This window comes from Carassius gibelio, chromosome B14 (assembly GCF_023724105.1).
Source record: "Carassius gibelio isolate Cgi1373 ecotype wild population from Czech Republic chromosome B14, carGib1.2-hapl.c, whole genome shotgun sequence".
NCBI lineage: Eukaryota > Metazoa > Chordata > Actinopteri > Cypriniformes > Cyprinidae > Carassius > Carassius gibelio.
The window spans coordinates 24163984-24184756 of record NC_068409.1 but is presented as its reverse complement, the minus strand read 5'-3'; the positions used below and the strand labels follow the sequence as shown (position 1 = coordinate 24184756).

At 36.1% G+C, this 20773-nt stretch overlaps 1 long non-coding RNA gene across 1 annotated transcript in view; it reads left to right on the top strand.

Annotated features, from left to right (window-relative positions):
* LOC127971674 (uncharacterized) overlaps positions 1 to 20773 on the top strand; it is a 118156-nt gene that overhangs the window by 82474 nt on the left and 14909 nt on the right. The gene's annotated exons all lie outside the window — the stretch shown is intronic.

Below are 20773 nucleotides of genomic sequence, written 5' to 3'. Positions count from 1 at the left end.
GCTGTAAACCTTTTTTTTCTGCCTATTTAAAAAATGGAATTATAATGTACTCTTGCTTTTTATATTGTACAGGGTGAATTCAGGTCAACTTGGACATTTGCAATTGAGATTAACCTGAATTCACATGTACTTCATCTAATAAAATGTTTATTAGTGGAAATTACTTTATTGTAATATCCTAATACATATTTTGAGACCTAAATTATTTCAGTAAAACGGATAGATTGCAATACTATTAAGTGCGCATCTACGAGTCTGAACACATCTGAGCATCTCGATATTATGTGCTAATTTTCACAGAGCATATCGGTAATGCGTTGAAAATCCCAAGTACTCTCATTCTATGGAGAGGACCACAAAATGTGTTTCGTATCAAAACAGGTGCTTTTTTTTTTGTCTTTTTTTTTCAGATCTGCATTCTTTGAAGGACTCTTATGGCTGGATGCACGTTTTCTACTTTCTTACAACCTTCTCCCAAAGTGTAATCCTTTTTAAATTGCCCACGGCCACCAAATATAGCGGCAAAAGTGTGTCACATTTCTATATTTCTTTCAGATCTTGGGGGGCTTACGGAGATAAAAAGGGAAACACCATAGACTCTAGGTGAGGGACTGAAGACATGTAATGGAGTCCAAGCTCACACTGCCAAAATATGTGGAGGCATGCATGGATTCCTCTAGATTAGCAATATGGGCTTGTTTCTGTGGTATTAGCCAAGTATCTTAGCAACAGGATCACAGCAGCCTCACACCGCGTGATGTGCAGCCGCATGTAATAACCTGAACGTAATCTTTTTTTTCCTCCTGCTTCCTTTTTACCCCCCTCCCGCGCTTTCTTTTAATTTCGCCGGCGATATTACCGATACATGTGTTCGGTTTGAGATCTTTGTTTAATAAGATGAATTGATGCAGTGGAGATTTGCTCTGTGTCATGAGTGGACAGGGCAGAATGCCTCGGGAGCTTAGACGAGCTCCATGTCTTTTGTCTTAGATTGACAGGAGTCGTGCTTACCCTGATTAAGCCTGGCTGCTTAGCGTGTATCTTTGAACTGAGCGAATCAAAAAAAAAAAAAATGCAGGCGGAATCCTTAATATCGGCGTGCCGTTCAGAGTCAAATAGAATGCAAATTACCTCTACGACTGAAATGTCATCTTAAACATGCCACACATCGGCTGTGCCTTCTGGAAGAAGTCATTTAGAGTAATTTGGATGATTCGGAGTTCTACTAATCCTCCTTCATTTTCTTCTCCACCTCTGAGGTTACAGGAAGAGTAGAAAGAGGAAGATGGGGAGGCACAGCACTAATGTTATCCACCCCGACTGATGCTAACTCTAATGATTTGACTGTCACCTTCACCATCTCAAAGAAATCCACGTGTGCACAAACATATAGCTCTGTTAATTAGGATTTAAAAAAAAAAAAAAAAAAAACAAGCAAAACAAGAATTTTTTTTCTTTTGTTTTCGTAAAATAATTTGAAGTGGTTTAACCCTTATGTTGTGTTACAGTGATTTTGATGCCAAAAATGCTAGTTAATATTATCACATTGACCTTTGCTCACACAGGGTATAACAACTTCCCCTCAAAATTTTATGATTTTTGTACTTCCTAAGGATTTATTTCTATCCTTGTTACACTTGAGCTTTTCCGGCCTATTAAAATCATTCAGAAAAAGAAAATGAACTCTGCGCTAATTGAAAGAAAACAAGTCGACAAAAAGTGAATCCAGGAGTTATAATATAGCATAATGATAGTTTTTAAAAGGATGGTCATTTTTGACCAAGTGTACCAGATTATATGAAAGATTTTCAGCACAGCACAAGGGTTAGGAAATCAGGTCATCCCCACAGTGCAGAAAAATTCCAATTAAAATATGCATTAAAAAAAGAAAATATTTCAGGAGAAAATAGATCATGCAAAAATGCACAGATTATTTATATATACCATTTATATAATTTTTTTTTAAATTTAGTTTAAATTCCCTTACCTTCAGTGGATAAAATGCCTTGACGGAAAAACAACAGGAAAAATGGGACACAGCACTCTTATTAGGCAATCTGCTCATGTTCTGTAAACTTTTTTGTTTATAACAGTAAATATTGAAGGTTATGGATACTGATGCGCAAATATAATTTACAGTATATAGAGCATAACTGATGTTTATAGAGCTTGTTGAAAGCTTATAATAATTTCACAGAGGCCTATAACACTATTCCCTCACCTAGAAAACTGCCCCCTGATGTGATAAGGAATCATTTTAACACTTGCGTTTTATCGCAACCCTTTATTCTGTGTGTAAAACCTGAGAGAGAGAAAAAAATTCAACTTTTTCAAAACAAAATGATTCAGGTCACCTGTTTATGTTTTTTTCTCTCTCTCTCTCTCATATCACTCTCAGCAGTATATTCTCTCCAACGTCCATCGCTTTTAGCCATTTAAAAGGCCGGCAGACTGACCCAAAGGGGCCATTACAGTGCGGTTGGACCTCCTGATTTACACCCTTTCATACAACCCAGGGGTAATATAGTCCTCAGAGCTACACACAAACGCACGTACATGCTTTCGCTCTGCACTCAGGGACACTTTCACTCCAGCCCCCTTAATTCTTTCGATTTTTCTTGTGCATGACCCATTCCCTCTTGCTCAGGACTGATTGAGTAGTTTGGTTTGTGTGGCTACCACACACACACACACACACACACACACACACCACTCATCTGGCCTGAACTGCCTCTCTCCCGGGGAGCCTCCTCACTTTTCTCTGGGTTGTCCTCTGTCCAGTGCCTTAATTTATTATGATCAGACAATACAATTTTATGACTTGTGCTTGACTTCACTGTATTCCCTGAAATTTATACAAAGTTCACTTTGTGCAACATTCTTCAGTGTAATTTTTGCCTAATTTTATAAAGTGCAATGTGAAATTTGTGTACTTTTGTATAGGCTTGATTTTTGTTTCATAACAAAAAAGACCTAAATGTGAAATTTGTGTACTTTTTATAGGCTTGATTTATGTTTCATAACAAAAAGATTTAACAAAGATTTATTTTAATGGTGTTATTTTTCTTTTATTAAATAAAAAAGGACAGTGTAACAATAATTATGTTATGAATGATAAGTCAATAGAGTCCTTTGTCTCAGGCAGATAAGATAAAACTGCTTCTAAATTGAAATCTTAAAAATAGCTGCTTGGAGGATGCTGTAATGGATCATCAATATTAATTGATGTTCAAAACAAATACCACATGTGCTGCTGTAATTCAAACCCAGCAGTGTACTATACACTCGTGATCAGAGTGATTCAGCAGACGTAAATTCTCTGAGCTCTGTGTCATGTAATTTAATCCCCTTAAGTCTTATTTTTGCACTCTTAGACAGCGTCTCATAATCACAGCCGTCAGACACACATGCATCCCTCTCCGGGAAATAAATGTCAGCGGTACATCTTTCAGATCACATGACAGGCACTGATCTGGCTGTTTGGTCAATTTTAACATTTAGAAATATGATAGCATTAGATGAAGTAAAAGATAAAATTAAAGGAATAGTTAACCCCCCAAAAATGTAAATTCTGCCATCCAAACAACAAAACAGTTTGGTTGGCATTGACTTCCATTGAATGGGCCAAAAAATAAAATAAATAAATAAATAAATATTTATATATATATAGTTTCACTTAAATTTGTACAGTTCTTCTGTAATTCTGTGGTGCTAACTATTACAACTTATTTTATATTTAGGTCAGGTAAATTTTGGAACTTCTATTGTTAATTATGATTCACTAAGAACAGATAAGTTTTTGTACTAATTCTGCATATTTGCTTTCGCAAGGCTGGGAACATTCTAGAAGTTCCTGTAACATTCTGAAATATACTTTCATATTCTAGTGCTTTCTGTAACATTCCAGAACATCCAACCTACACTTTTTTGATGTTTTGGACAGCTCACTATCGGCAAATGTGTATTAAACTATTGCTAGCTCAGTATTACTGAGCTTGCATAAGTTGTATATATGTGGTGGTGTTCTTTTTTTTTTCTCCACTTTGTTGTAGTTTTCTTTTGAGGTGCCTGTTTCCATTCATTACTGATGATCTATCACATTTGCTCCAGCATAACATCAGAGACCAGAACCTGTTGCACATAAGTTCTGTAAAGGTCATCACTCCAATAGGCCTTGCGTTTCTGGGACATGACCGCACTGATGTCTTTTGGGGGTAGACTGATTTCTGCATGGAACACCATGCCAAAGTAAACACAGAAAGAAAGTGAGACTTAAAGCATCCTTTCTGGACTACTGGCATGAGCCTTAACATTTTCATAAAGGCTACAGCTTTTACTCGGTATGTTTTATTCAAGGTATCCTAAATTGTGAAGTCCACTGAAATTTAAATAGATTACTTTTGTCAAAAAATGTCTTCCATTTTTAAATGTTTTCAACAAATCAGTGAAGGGAATGAATTCCTCAGTAAGTGTTTGAGATATTATAATAAATATGAAATAGTGATAGATGTCTGCAACCCTGCTAGTGAAGCTTTTCCCACTGGTACAAATGTGAGAACACTTGAGTAAAATCCCCCTGGCACAACCCTGGTGTTGATTATAGGTCTGGTTTTCACAGTGTGGTGGTGGTACCGCTACTCAAAAGATGAAACCACACATTATAAATGACCGCAGTTTCAGCTCTGTTTCATTACTCAGTTTTCCCCATTTTTTCTCTTCTACGTGTGCATAGAAAATAATCAAATACACACATTTCACAAGAATTTTCAGCCATGCATAAAAGCACTGCGGAACCAGCAATAACAGGGTTACATAAACTACCCATATTTCTGCTTTTTGTATTATATGTGCCATATGGATGTACAGTAGCCAAATATAGTAGCCTTGGAATATTTTGAAGCAGTTTGAGTGTAAAAAAAGAAAGAAAGAAAGAAAGAAAGAAAAAGCTTTGCATGAGTAAAAATCTTCATTATGTTATTTCTGGTTTTAGGGTTGTAATTAAAAATGCACATTGATTATGTATTTTCCATACACATTCTGATGTCACTGTTATAACATGTCCATCATAGTATTAGGATTTGTTTGTATTGTGTAATTGACTAATGTTGTATATTATAAAATGGAATCGTTTGCATCATAAAACAGTTTCATTTACTTTTAGATTCATCACATTACATCATGAGTATTATGAATGAAACATATGGCTTGTAGTTTAATTGTTTCCAACTCAATATAAAAAAAAAGTTATACATTTAACTGTCATGGGAAATTACTGCTAATATGTCAAAGATGTGTGAGGAGAAGTGTCAAAGGTTTAGGCTAAACATTTTCTGAACAAATGAGCAAAAACCAAAAACGGTTACAATTATCCTTTCTTTCCGTCATTACATTTAATATTCATGTTTCAACTGTTATGAAACCGGTATTCAACATATAGGCTCAGTTGTTTAGAAAGAGCTCTCTGTGTTAAGAACAAAAAAGAAAAAGTGTTGTGTGAGAGTTTGTGTGTGTGAGAGACAGAGATTTGTAAAATGTGTATAAAATCTGGGCTGAAACACATGAATCTAGCCATAAGAACAAAACAGTGCTCATTTTCACAACTTTTACAGGGATCGTGTATATATAAGAGTTTACCCTGAGCAAAACAACGTGATAATGCAGTTGGAAAGGTTGTATACTCCTGTGTGCATATAAAAAGAACTTCATAAAGTCAGACATAAAAAGAAAAATCTCTTTTTGATTCCTATTAAATGACACCATGGCGAACAGCCCTTGAACACTAGGGTTTTATTGATAGGAGAGAGAGTGCATGCCACGATTTATGAGAGGAACTCACATAAACTATTTGTGTGAAAGTTCCCATTTTATCAGGATGCAACGGTACCATGGGGAGCCATTGGCTTTGAGTTGACGTGGATGGGGAGGGGGTTTGGGTTCTGGTGCGGCTCTTCAGTAACGAGGGGAGGACAGCTGTGATTCTAGATTAAAGATTTTTCATTCCCATTCCAAAGCTGCTCCCAGTGGCACAGTGCGGCGCCTCTGCAGGCTCATTGTCCATCGCGAATGTCTATCCTTCTGGGAGACCTTGTGGGACCAGCTGCTGTACGGACAGGAGTGTCGGGGAAAAGGGGGGAAAACACTGAGGGCATTTGTTTAAGAACTGCACCTCAGTCAAATCTTTTCTGCATACGCATGAGAAAAATAAATAGTTAAAGACAGGTAGCTAAAACAAGTACTTTTGTCTTTTATTTAGTATTTAAAAAGACTGATTGGTGTTGATTTATGCCAACTTTTCAAATGACAGGTGAAATGATATATAAAATGTCGGGTCACGTGTGAATTGATCGTTTTGCAGAGATTCTGAAAACGCAAAGTTGAAATTTAATTAATCTGCCAATTTCAGGAGATGACATATTTGTCTCCCGTTTGACCTTTAATTTTACAATAATATGTGACATATCATCGCTATTTTAATTACCTTTTGATCTACGCAGCAAACAGCGAAGCGTTTAATCAATAGAGGCTGTCAGGAATAATGAATGAAAAGTCCACAGGAGTAATGGATCTGAAGATATTGTTCATTGTCATCAGTGTCGTGGCTATGATTCTGCATTATTTCAGGCTGTTCTGTATGCACAGAATTGGTGGGCCCCTATCAGGACTGTGAACTTTTAGGCAGCAGGAGGGGGTTGCTGAATGTTTGTGCGTGGGTCTGTATGGAGAGCCAAGCAGGATATTGATGAATGCAGGGCTTCAGGGTGACCATGTTCCCAGATGATTTGCAGGATTTGCTCACCTGTTGCCTTTTAAATGGATTTCATGGGAAAATTCTTGTTGATTAAAGAAAAATATATTTGTTTTAAATGGTCATTCTCTAACTTTTATCATATCTAACATGGAAACTGACTGTACCAAAAGTTCAATAAAAATGTAAATAAATGTTTACCCCAAAACTCAGTTTAGTTTGAGTTTGAGGTTTTATTTTATTTTATTTTATTTTATTTTATTTTATTTTATTTTAAAATGTACTATGTAGGGTCTTAGGTATGCATTTATTTATTTATTTTCCTTCCAAAAATTTAACCACTTTTTTTCCCCTTCCCTTTTTTTCTCTTAAAAACAGAAAATAATGCGCAACAACCAAAACAAAGAGTAGAAGGTCCGATCTTTTGCTGTAAAGAAGCGGATCACTCAGAAAAAGGTTAGTCCGTTGCGCTGGTGTTGCTTGGTGGGGGGGTGGATCGGTGGTCTGGTTTGCGACTGTATGTTTGCGTGGGCGCAGAGACATTTTGTCTAATATCTCTGGCTACAGATGTGTAGCTGAAGGGGGAAGGAAGGCATGAGAAGGCGAGTTTAAAGTTTTCCCAGAGCTTTGTTGGAGGCAACAACAGAAAGAAGCTCAGTCTAGACATGCAATTGTACACAAGAAAAAAGAAGCAAGAAATTACTGGATTATACATGCAGGAAAGAATAAGCTCCGTGCTACTTTGTTGGGCTTAGCGTGTATGTCAATGTCAATGGCGCTTGAAAGATCCCCCTGAAGTGAGGCCGATAGTTAAAGATTTACGTCATACTGTTGACCGTAAATACCCACATTCCTCTGAGAGGTAGATTGACAAGGTGTGGCAGTCTGGTGCTTCCTGTGTAAATAAGGAACAGGTAAAAGAAAGACACTGCACACATTCACCATGTGAGTGCAGCTTTGTTTAAGGAGGCCACCTCAGAGATGCTTAATAAAGTTCAGGAAGTGGCATGCTCAAAATCATTCCTTGTTCCAGCCTGTCATAATTAGATTTCGAATATTCATGTTGTGATTGTAATTCCTCAGGGCTGCTGCTCTAAACAATTTGCAGTGCATTTCAAACTAAATGAAATAGTGTTCTCTTTCACACAACAGTATCTTTAATCTCTTGTTTGTCAGTGTTTTATTTCATTTACCAATAGATGATGGAGCTAGAGAGAATTTGACCTTTTAGACCAAGCTGGTATCTCAATTGATTAAAGTGTCAGCTTAATTAAGATTCTCTCTGCTTTTTTTGATGTTCTTCTCGCCCAAAGTAAAGCATCACAAAGCCTGAGGGCACGCAGCCACACGTCTGTCTGACTGAGCCATTTAGTTGGTGTGGAAACAGATACTTGGTCAGTCGCTGTCTCTGTTGGGCTGTTTTTTTTTTTTTTCGTTCTTTTTTTTTTTTTTTTTTTCACTGTTGCACAGTAAATTTCATGTTCAGCGAGCCATTCGCAATAAATGTCTGTATTTTTATTTTACATTGTAAAACCTTTGACTTGTTCTTTTTACTGTTGTGTTCAGTATGACATTCAAAACATGTGATTTATAAATGTTTTCTGCGCTATAAATGTTCACTACTACGTCAGAACAAGTCAAAAATGAAAAATGGCTGAAATTAGGGTCTTAAAATTCTAGTGAAAATGTATTCTGTTTAGAATATATTTAAATATGCTACCTTTCAAAAGTTTGAGGTCTGTACGTTTTTCTATTTATTTATTTTTTTTTTTTAGAAGAAATGTACTTTTATTCAGCAATTTTAAATATAACATTTAGAATGGAACTTTGTTTTGAACATTCTATTCATCAAAGAATACTGAAGAAAAACGTATTTTAGGTTCCAATGTTTTCAAAATTGCTGATAATCAGAATTTTGCACCACATCAGCATATAATAATGATTTCTGAAGGATCATGTGACACTGAAGACTGGTATAATAATGCTGCCATCACAGAAATATATTATATTTTAATATATATTCAAATTGAAAACAGTTAATTTAAATTGTAATAATTATTCACTGTTCAAAAAAAGAAAAAATATCTTATCATTCCAGATTAGTACTAGCATAACCACAATAATAAAAAAAAAAAAATCTGATTATGTTTAATTTAGTTAATTTTAGCCTTTAAATCAAAGATTTTCATTGCACTCTAAGACTTTAGGACACCACTGCATATTCTCTTAATAAAAAAAAAAAGTATTTAATTAAGTGGTAAATTCTCTAATTTTGTCTCCGTCTTTCTTTCTCTCTATCGCTTTCTCCTCCTCTTTCAAATCCAAAGCAGTCTGACCAGAAGCAGTTTGTTGTTTCAGCCTGGGCCTGATTTACTAAGGCAACAATCAGCATGCATGCAACATTTTTAAACTCTCTTAACCTTAAGAACATAAGTGCAGTTTACCCAGGCTCTTGTCACACATTTCAGAAGGTCAGGCAGAAGGCAATGTTTTGAGAGGCACATTAAATATTAGTTTACCCTGACCAGTTATTTCTGTGACTTTATCAAGCACAGATGGCTCCTGTTGAAACCATGGATGAGGAAAGAGGAAAAAGGAAGAAGACACTAAATTTATCATGCTACTTAAATCAAATGAAAGTCAGGGCAGTTGCCATCAAAAAGATATGTCAAAGATAACAGAAAAAAAACAGAGCGAGAGAGAGAATGAGAAATGGGGAGAAGAAAAATTTTTAGGCAAAGCACAGGAGCAGACTGTTCACAGTCCTGTGTTGTTTTCCTATGTAGAAAAAATTGTGCAGAAAGAGAGTCAAGTTGCATTTTTTTGAAGCACTATTGTGCACATTCTGAAAAAAAAAAAAGCTGAATATTTACTGTATGCATGTACAATGAATGTGCAAGAAACATCTATAATACTAAACAAATAAATTAAAAAAAAATAATAAATACAAGTTTATTATACACTCCTATTCAAAAGTTTTGGGTAATATATCTCTTAAAATGTCAATGTTAATAAATAAAACAAAACAAATGAAAATGTGAATGTATATTTCGAATAAATGCTGTGATTTCGAAAGTTTGATCAACAAACCTTAAACACAAACTTATCATGGTTTCCAGGTGAAATATCTTTCTATCTTTCGAAACCGTTTTCTGTTTTCAACACCACTAATAATAATGAATATTTATATAGCACCAAATCATCACATTCAAATGATTTCTGAAGGATCATTATTTTCAACACAAATAAAAAAATAATAACATCTTAAAATATATTAAAATAGAAAATGGTTATTTTAAATTGTTATAATATTTCATAATATTACTGTTGTACTGTTTTTTAAGGTATGACTGTGTATATGTTATAAATAAGTATACATTTTGTATTTAAATTATAGATTTATTTTATCTTTGTCTGTTCTTCACATTTATTTTTAAACACAGCACATAAATCCGATTTTGGCAGTGAAGTGACTGTAGAATAACATTGGTAATTTATTATTATAGTACTGTATTCTCTTATTTTATTACTATCATTCTCCTCATTTAACAATGTTTAAAAACTGTAAAATTGATTTGTTACAAATATTCCGCAAATTAGCTTTAAGTCTCTCGTTCAGAAACATGTTCAGCTTTGAGATATATAAAAGACTGATCTCTTCAAAAGCCTACAAGGAAGAAAGCCGTCTACGACCTTGTGATAAATCACCACACAATGCTCCAGCGTGCTGAAGATTGTCTCTGCCTCAACAGATGCTTATAATTGGCCACCCATTATTGAGAGGCTCGAGTTGAAACCTCCTGTGAAGTCCTCTAGCCACATTTGTCTCAAAGCACAGACAGAGTCTGGTTTCTAGAATCTACAAGCTTTCTACAAGGTGTGGTCAAGACTAGACAAACCGTGCACCATTTATCAGTGGGTAGTCGGCAGCTGCATTGAAAAGCGTAGCGTTCCAGGCCCACTCTGGGATTTTTGTCAGGCATGTGCTGGTGGGATGAAGTGGCTACCAAGGCCCAGTGACTTCCCAGTCCACATCAAAGAGGAAACACATCTGGTCTTGGGCAGGTGGGGCTGCGAGGGGGAAAGGGAGGAGAGGTTTAAACAGGGTACACAATTACCAGCGCAGCAGGATGGATGAGACTGCAGGAAGGAGAAACACTGTGACGCTTCCTGGAGTGTGTTGAAAAATTAGTGCAGTGCATAAATCACTTAATGTCATGGTGGCCTTCCACTTTTCTTGTTAAAAAAATAAATAAAATATAGGCCTTAAATTTTAGGCTGAGATTTTCAGTTTGACTTAATATAAATTTAAAGACTGAATTGAGATCTGAATGTAAAGTGCATATAGCGTGTCAGTGTCAGTGAATGTTGGCATGCTGATATTGTGTTGAATCCTCTACATTACCACAGTTTGGTTATTTTTTATTATGTTCCTGTGGCTCAAGTGGTAAAGCATTGTGTTAGCAGCGCAAGGTTGTGGGTTCAATTCCCAGGAACACGTTAGGTAAAAATTGTTAGCCTGAATGCACTGTAAATTGCTTTGGATTAAAGCATCTGCTAAATACATAAATGTAAATACAAATGTTTTGTTTTGTTTTGTTTTGAAATCTAGGGATCAGTATGGATTACTTTTTTATGAAAAAGGAAAATTGAAATTTTTATATTAACTCCTTCGGTATTTCATATAGCAAAAAGGGATGGTGAGAAATTTCATTTAACATATTTTTATTTCCAGCTTTGCAATGAAAACCCGAAAGCAATCCAAATTTCTCTGTTAGCCTGAATGCACTGTAAGTCGCTTTGGATAAAAGGGTCTGCTAAATACATAAATGTAAATGTACATTTTGTGACATTAGACATATATACACACTTTGGCACAAGTGTTTTTGTACAAAATCAAATGTTTGTCACTTTAGGGAGATTGAGAGATGGAACATTTCTTTGTATGTGTGTTCTGTGTGTGTGCACGTATGTGTGTGTGTTTGACCTCTGTCACTCTGACTGAGCAGTATAGCTGGAGATTGCTAGCAGCATTAAGGTTAGAGGTCACCCCTCTGTGGGAATTCTCTCCTTAAAAGGTTATCTGGCCCTCAATCGGGCCCTCTGATGTGATCTCGCCCTGTAATTGTGTATGATTGAAATAATATATGAAATCAAACACAGGCTGAGCCAGCACTTTTCCCACCCTTCTCTTTTTGATAAGAAAAACAAACTTGCACTGTGTCACACACCTTTACATTTACAAACGTAAAACAAACAAAATAAAGGGACAGAAGTGGATATATTTTTTCTGTGTGAAGTAATTTTTGCTAAAACGTAGGTAATATAACAAAAGCAAATTTCATGCATTGTTTAATTTAATTTTATTTATTTTATTTGTGCATTGTTTTTTTCGTTTCTTTTTTTTCTTTTGGTGCCCTGGGCAAGATGAGATGTGGCCAAAAATGTATTTTATTTATATATTATATTTATTTCTGTAGATGTGTTTTTGTATGTTATGTTATATTATGTTTTTGTTTTTTTGTTTTTTTGTTTTTAGTTTTTAGTTTTTAGTTTTAGTTTTAGTTTTTAGTTTTTAGTTTTTAGTTTTTAGTTTTTAGTTTTTTGTTTTTTGTTTTGAAATCTAGGGATCAGTATGGATTACTATTTTATGAAATAGATTAACTGACATTTTTATAATAACTCCTTCGGTGTTTCATATAGCGAAAAGAGATAGCGAGAAATTTCATTGTTTTGGTTTTGTTTTGAAATCTAGAGATCAGTATGAATTATTATTTTATGAAAGAGTAACTGACATTTTTATAATAACTCAGTGTTCTTTTTTTTCAATTTAATTTTAAATATTTTTATTTCCAGCTTTGCGATGAAAAACCAAAAGCAATCCAAATTTCTCTGTAGATCTATAGTGAAATCCATTCCCCCAAAGTCTGATCTGAAACGTAAATATCTTCTTCATGCCTAGCCAAGCATGTTAAGATCCCTAATTCGTGTACACACTCTCAAATCCCTTGTGTTTAAAACAAAAGAGTGGTCATTTCTTGTATCTCCATGTCTTTCCCTCGCTCTCTCTTTCTCTCCTGTTCTCTGTTTGTTGGTGATTACCACAAGGCATATAGCACCCGTGGTGCATGATAAGCAAGTTTATATCGCCCTTCTTTTCTGCAGTGTTGGACTAGAGCTTGTCTAAATCCGGTGGAAGCTTAATGTTTATCCAACGTGAAAATAATTACTCAAAAGTGTTTCTCTTAATCCGAATAATGAGGGGCCCAGAGTGGGGCTCAGTGTCATTGTAAATCAGGACAGGGCAAATTGACTCCTCGCTCCTTGTAAGTTTCAGGTGAGGATGGGGGCGGATAAAGGTTAGCTTAGGCCTAATCCAGCCACGCTGCAGCCCTTAATCTGTTATGATACAAGGATGATCACTTAAAAAGGGAGGGCTGCAGGAGAAGGCCGTTTGACTGGGACCAGTCTTAAACTACTTAGTGGCCCGCTGTCTCCACAGTTGCCAGGAAAGCTCTTTTGTGTGTGGAAGACGGTGGAAAGAAATGGATGAAAACATCTCAATATCATACACTGCACGCTAATTGTTTGAGGAGCTGGGAGAGAGATCGAGAGAGACGTACATTACTTATTTTGTGGTGTCTGGGCAAAGCTGCGTGGAAACCTGCTTTCAGTCGGCAATCCCGAGATCATGTGCCTATACAGTGGCCATGGGGGTATGATTTCAGCGGGGTGCATGGGGTAGGATCATGTATTGTCGAGCGTTGAGTGCCATTACGGTCCACATGGAAAACAGCTCAACTTGTTAGAGAGTGAGAGAGACAGAGTGAGAAAGAGTTAGAGTGAGGGTGAGAGAGAAATCGGGGATTCAATATCCTATCCCAGGGCTCCAGTGTCATTGCAGGGGATTAGACTGGAGAAATCTGCATGGCTTTGCTCTGAGAGCTCAGGGATGGAGCGGAGTTGGCTGGCCTCCAGCGTGACGGCCATCTTTCCAAGGCCTGAGAAAGAGAAGGTTCTGAGCTCTTTGTTAGCATGCTGTCATCTGACTGATTCTCACTAGACTTTGAGCTGCTTTTTCAATCATGGCTTTTGTATTGATGCTACAGTCATCTTTACTTAGTATATGCCCTTGAACACTTCCTCAGTGTGTGCTCTTTACTCAGTATGTGCCCTTTCTCCAGTTTAGATGATGATTTGAATTCATGATTGACATGGCTGGGCTCTGTCTGCTTAAACTTTTGAGTCTGCTCTAAAATCTGCTTTTTTTACTCAGAACGTAAATGCCAGCCAACACTTGACCAGATATGGACCTGATGTAAATACAATGTAAATTTATTATATATATTTTTTCTTATCAGTTATTTATTTTAGGGCTTTATGTTACATATTTTGTTATTAAATTAATGTTTAGTGTCCATGTGTTACAATGATGGCATTGTGTGTTTGTTTATGACACTGTATAGCTTTATAATGGTTTTTATTAGTGTAATGTAAAGTTACAAATCAGATTTATCCTAAAATGTTGCTACTGTTTTTTTTTTTTTTTTTCGGTTTGTTTTACAAAGCTAATTATCCCTGCTGATTGTTTTTTTTTTTTTTTTTTTTTGAAAACAATGGCTGAAAGATTGATGGCAAATTAGAAAATGCTATCATGATTTTTTTTTTTTTAATTATTATTATTATTTGCTATTGGAGCCAATTGGAAATGCAACAAATATAGTTGTTGTAGTTTAAATTCATCTCTGAAGAAGTTTACCCAGCTATAATGACTTGTCAAACATGTTCATTAGCGCTTTTTAGTTATCCATTTTTAGGACACATCTCCGTGTATTCTACTCCCTTGTAATCTGGCTGGTACCAACAGTGGTTCACAAGCAATCATCTGCATATTTACTAGGTTGCTTTATATGGTAATTACATGATGAAATCAATCCACGCATATGTTTATTGAGCGTTTTGTACTGCTGTATTGATCGGTGTGAATGTGACCCGATACATTGTTAGCGTGCATCTTCATTATGTCGTTTGGGAGATGTTATTAGAATGGTGTTTAAATGGTCCTATGACGAGTTGCCTTTAAACGCATGGAAGAGAGCTTCAGGAAAAATATTCTGAAGTCTGGTAACAACTTGGGGAAAATGTGATGTTTTGTGTTAAAATGTGATTTAGGTTATATTGTATGAAGCATTATACATATCTAATATGAATGAATAAATAATTGTATGCGTCATCTGTTTATGAACAATGAATGTACTTATACAGTAATTCTTAATTTAAATGTCATTTGCGTGTCTCTAGTGGTGCCAGACTTCTCTCTGAGATAAACAAATGTCACAGTAATACTATAGCAAATATAAATGACTAGAATCATATTAATAAATATTAATAAGTAATTTTCTTGGATGATATGTATAAGATAAAAATACTTTTAATCCATATGGATTTGGAGAATATTAAAAATGAAAAGAAAAATAAATATAGTACTATTATTTGACCAATTACCATATTTTCTTACTGTGTTTTTCTTGATTTTGATATACAGTATATAGCAGCTTGTTGTGTAATGTCATGATGACTTTGTTCCTTTACTTAAACTGATACCAAGTCTTGAGGTGTGGCGTTTTAATGAGTGTGTATTTCATGAGTGTGTTGTCTCATTTTGATGTTGTCATTCATTTTATATAACACATCATTCAATGCATTTCTTATGGAAGCTGTTGTTTAATATAAATGGTAATTATTGCAATTCCAAATGTCATTTAAGACCATTTACAAGCATTCGGTTCTTAAACATATACTCATTTTAAAAAGTTTATATATATATATATATATATATATATATATATATATATATATATATATATATATATATATATATATATATATATATATATATATATATTGATAGTTGATTCTAAAAATGGTTGTATTCAATTAAAATTGATTGTTATAGTATATATATATATATATATTATTTTAGTAACAAGAAGTTACTTGTTGTTTATAGGTTCACAAATGTTCTCTTTAAGCAGGGGAATTTGATAATTCTCTTAACATATGTCCAAATATATCTTGCTAGGCAATGTTTGATCCAGCTTTGATGTGACGTGATCTTACACCTGATAGCCTTGATGGAGTCTCATTATATTCACTCTGGTTCCCTTGCCGAGGCTCAGAGCAGTGACTGAAGGAGGGGTGCTAGCAGGAGAGGGCATGTGCAATCTCTTTTGTCTGGATATAAAAGAATAAATATCCTGCTAAATCCAGAGTGCTTGCCAGGCCAGCTAAATCTTACGCTCAGTATTCACTGCTGTGTTTCGTTTCTCCCTCTCTCGCTTTTTCTCTGCATCTCTCTGTCCCTCTAATTCCCTCTTATTTCTAAGCAGGAGAGGGAGATGAATTGACTGCCGTTTGATGTGTTGATTGGCGAAGGAGAAGGAGATGTGGTGAAGGACAGCTGTATGTGAGTTTGTCTCGAGGGACGGCGGCTTGATCGCTAAATGAAGACCTCTAGTGCTTTCCTGTTAGCCACCATGGATCCCCCTTCCAAATAAAGCACAATTAGTTGAAGCACAATTAATGAAGGGAGATCGCTGTGTGCTCACAGTATGAAACCACAAATCAGTGGTCTCGGGACGCTGTGGGGTATCGGGGTCTACCGCCTGAGGGCAGAGAGCGATGCTGGCCCTATCAGCATCTCTTTGCTGTCTGTCTTTCTCCCAAGTGTGAGAGCTTTGTACTCCCACAAAGAAGCTCACTTGAAATCCTGGACAGAGAAAATGCAAGACTGGGAAAGCGTGAAAAAAGAGTAAAAAAGTAAAGGAAAGAGGAGCAAGATGAGAAGTTGAGCATAAGTGATCCCCTTTGTATTACTGGCACTGCTGGGCACGTCTGATTACATTGAGCTTTAAAGGAATATCGCAGGTTCACAAGTTACACTCTATTGACCATATTTGTGACATAATGTTGATTAACACAAAAAAATGGTAATTGGTAAAAAAAAATTATAGTGAAGGAAGTTACAATTGATTTGAATGGGGCCAGGTTTTGGAGGAATTTTTACTTTATAAAAGCAATTTGAAGTTCTAAGTCAAAAATATAAGGTAGAAAAATGTTTATGTTTTACAGGAAAACACTATTTCAGACATTCCAATTCAAAATTTCACATCTTATTTCATTTCTTTATAAAATTAGTTGTGGAATTTCTATGTGAAAATGGTTTCTAAACGTATTTTTATTATCATATGTTTTTTGTATATTATTTGAGCTTTTAATGCTCATCATTTTAAGTTTTAGGCATTTTGGTCATCATGGCAATAAAGTTGTACATTAGATATTAAATAGGTTAATTAAAAGGTTTAGTTTCGAAACCATTTTTACATTTCACAAACACTTATGAAAACACAACAACAAGTAACATTGAATTAAACAAAATTTTGAAGCAGAAAAAATGAAATTGTATTTTTTTTTCTTTTAATTTCAGCAATGTTTTTTGAAACACTGCAGATTTATACATAAAAAAACTATTTTATCCTTAGTATGTGTGTGTGTGTGTGTGTGTGTGTGTGTGTGTGTGTGTGTGTTTGACATTGTGCATCAAATGCTGTTGATTGATCATAACTTGTATTGAACCCAGAATATTCCTTTAACTAATAGTCAGCATGAGCCATCACAAGCATCTCATATAGCATTCATATCTGTAGTGATTATTAAATGGTCAGCTTATGAGTTATTTTTTCCATTTTACGACCAATTGAAATTCAGCACTGCAGCTGAGCTCAACAGCGGCCTTACACTCCTAGACTCACAAGACCAAACATGTCAGATCATCCCAAAATCTAGAAAATTCGTGTTTGCTCTGGCAAGGCTAAAAGCGTTGGCATGTCCACTCTCCCTTCTGCCGGCCTAATGCAGCATGGGTAATGCTGTCAGAGCAATGCATCGTGGGGAAGTTTGTGCCACTGCATGATGAAGCGTTCTATTTATATTAAAATGAGGGGCTTCTCCTGAGGGAGACATTGAAGGGAATGGAACAGCAAACACCCAGCTTTAGAGGCCTGCCTATTTGTGTGTGTGTGTGTGTGTGTGTGTGTGTGGAAAAACAAAAAGAGAGCACCCAAGAGAAGGACAGTGACAACAAAAATGGTAACCCTTCATCCAGAGTGGCCCTTTGGACCCTGGGAAGAGTTATAATGTGGTCGCGAGCCATTGTTGCGCGTATTTTTTATTTCAAGTGTTTGCTTTTTGTGGCATATAGTCATAAAATACCACGCACTGTAATAAAAGAAGAGCCTTAAATCCAGCTTGAGTGACCGGGGGATGTGGGATGCTGGTGGTCACGCAGGTTTTTTACCTTGTTAATGTGCAAGCCGAAAGCCTCCAAAGCTTGCCATGGTGATGGATGTGCCATTGTTTGCTGCTTTCAAAGTGTGTATTTGTTACTGTATTGACCTCTGCCATTCAAACCCCAGTTGAAAAACTGCTAGTACTATGATGGTTGGTTTAAAATGTTGATTTGACTGTTACTGCATCACATACACATTGTACTGGTGGTTGTCTTATTGTTCTGGTATGTATTCAAGCTAACATTCCTACCACATGTAATTCATTTTTATTTAATTTCTCTGTATTTCTTTGTTTGCTCTGAGCCTACAACGTGCTGGTAAGGTTTAGATGCTTACAGTCTTCTACTTGGTGACTGACAGTTTGAACTATATCTCATTATGGTGTAATCCCCTCCAGAAAGGCCATCCCTGACTTCATCAATACAAAATAGGCCTGTGAAAATAACACGCCACGATGTCTCGCTGTGCTGCACTAACAGCAATGAGGAGCGAGTCCATCTCGTGTGTGTGTAATGATTCTGCCATTACAAACAGCGGAGGTTTCTCTTTTTTCTTTCTCAAACGGCCAGAGAATGGCCTGCACCGGGCTAGTTAATTAAACTCAAGGGTGAAGCATTATTTGTGGGAAAAAATCCAATTATTTCTCCTTTCTGCCCAGAGAGAGCAAGAGAGAGAGAGAGAGAGAAAGAGAGAGAAAGAGAAAGAGGGAGTCAGGATGTCACTTGGAGATGAGAGAGTCAGGATGTCACTTGGAGATGAGATGGCCACTTCACTTCTCTTAGGGTCCTTATTGTTCATCTGCATGGACCATTCATTACATTGAATTATTTTCCTCATTTGCAAGTCATGCAATGTTTTTTGTTTTTTTTTTGAGAATACATTTATGCAATATTCCAAAAAAAAAAAAAAAGTATTTATCCATTAATTTTGTTCACTCTGAAAAGATTCCATTCATTTGCCTTAATCTCCTATTCTCTCATACTATAATAACCCATGATAAGAAGTCAAACATCCTTCTTTTTTTTGTGACTTCAAAGAAAGAGGGCATCACAGTTAGACAAAGGACTAATTTAGAGTCTGTAAACCTTAATTATAACTTCTCGGTTTTATTTACGGAAACGTTAATTGGTGAGATTGTGTCGGAGCATAAACCCGTATTCCAGCACTGCAATTAAAAGCCTTAGTTCAGGGTTGGCAGCTCCCATATTACGGCTTCAAAGGCAGAGAAATCAAAGTATCTGAGATCCGCAGGTGTGGTGTTCATTACACTAGAATTTGGTATTTCGTTTAAAATAATAACACAGCTGTGGTCAATAACAATGATAAAATTGGACATTGAGCGAGCCGTTCGCTGGCATCAAATAGCATCAGGTTTGTTTATTTATTCACCTGTCATGCATTATTGCAATAGTTCTAATTAAAGTGTGTGTTTGTAAGTGTGTGGAGGCAGCATATTGGGCGAGATGTAATTTCACTCTTTCATCCGTCCGCAGGGACTAGCTAGGCCCCTAATCTGGCCCCGTGAGCCCTCGCCCTGGGTTGAACTTTAGCCCTGAGAGGGTCAGCCACTGGCCCGCTGGGAGACTGCCTCCACCGACCGGCTTAATCCTGACCAGTCGATAGATGTGGGGTAGTGGGACATGGATGCAACCCTCCACATACATTTAAACAAATGCACATATATATACACACATGCACAGACATGTAAACGGCTCATTTCAATATGTGGTAAGTGGAGTTATCGACAAGCAGGTGCAAAAGATCATTCACATGCACATCATTTCAAATGCACATCCACACATATACGCAAATCCAAGTGTATCTAATTTCAAGAGACCTATAAGACACTGTGGTGTAAACTCACACACACACACACACACACACACACACACACACTGGTATATTTACGCATATGATTTGAGGCAAGCTCAGGAGCCTTTACTTCAGGGGACAGTATGCTGGATTGATGTGGTAATATTTTAAAGGGCAACCAAGTGAGTGGAACATCACTTTAGTAATGGGTCAATGGAAGAATGGATCGTCTTATTTAGATTTGACAGGATAGGGTTGATTTTGTATCTGCCATCTCAGAACACCCTTTGTCGAGCTTTGACTGACAGGCATCAGGTAGATTGCAGCCTTCATGACAATGAGATGGGTGAGTGAAGTAGATATATTGGTAGCAACTCGCTAAATTACAGTACTAAATAGGAAGGAAGAGGGAGATAGGAAGTGAAGGGGGCTAGGATGGCTTTTTCAGTGAGCTTGACTCTCTGGGGAAAAGATCAGTCAGTAGAAGATTGTGATTAGGGTCAGGGTGGGCATATCATCAGAGGCACTGGGCAAATTTATTGTAGGGTTGGGGTTAAACATATGGTTGTGTGCTTTTGAGCCCCTAGGTTATAGTTACAGTTCGGGTAGGGGTATGTGAAAATTATTGTATTTTTTTTTTTTTATTATTGCATTAGTAATATATATTTTTAGATGCTATATTTGAAAATGTACATTGGTAAATGTATAATTTTGAAATTCTATTCTATTCTATTCTATAAATGCTCTGATTCCTTATCTGTGTTGCTTGTTTTTGACATGGAAGAAGCATAAATATCTTGGTGCCAGAACAGAATTATGAAATTAATATCTAACAATATTTAATTATTTTATTTGTAATATGTTTAGT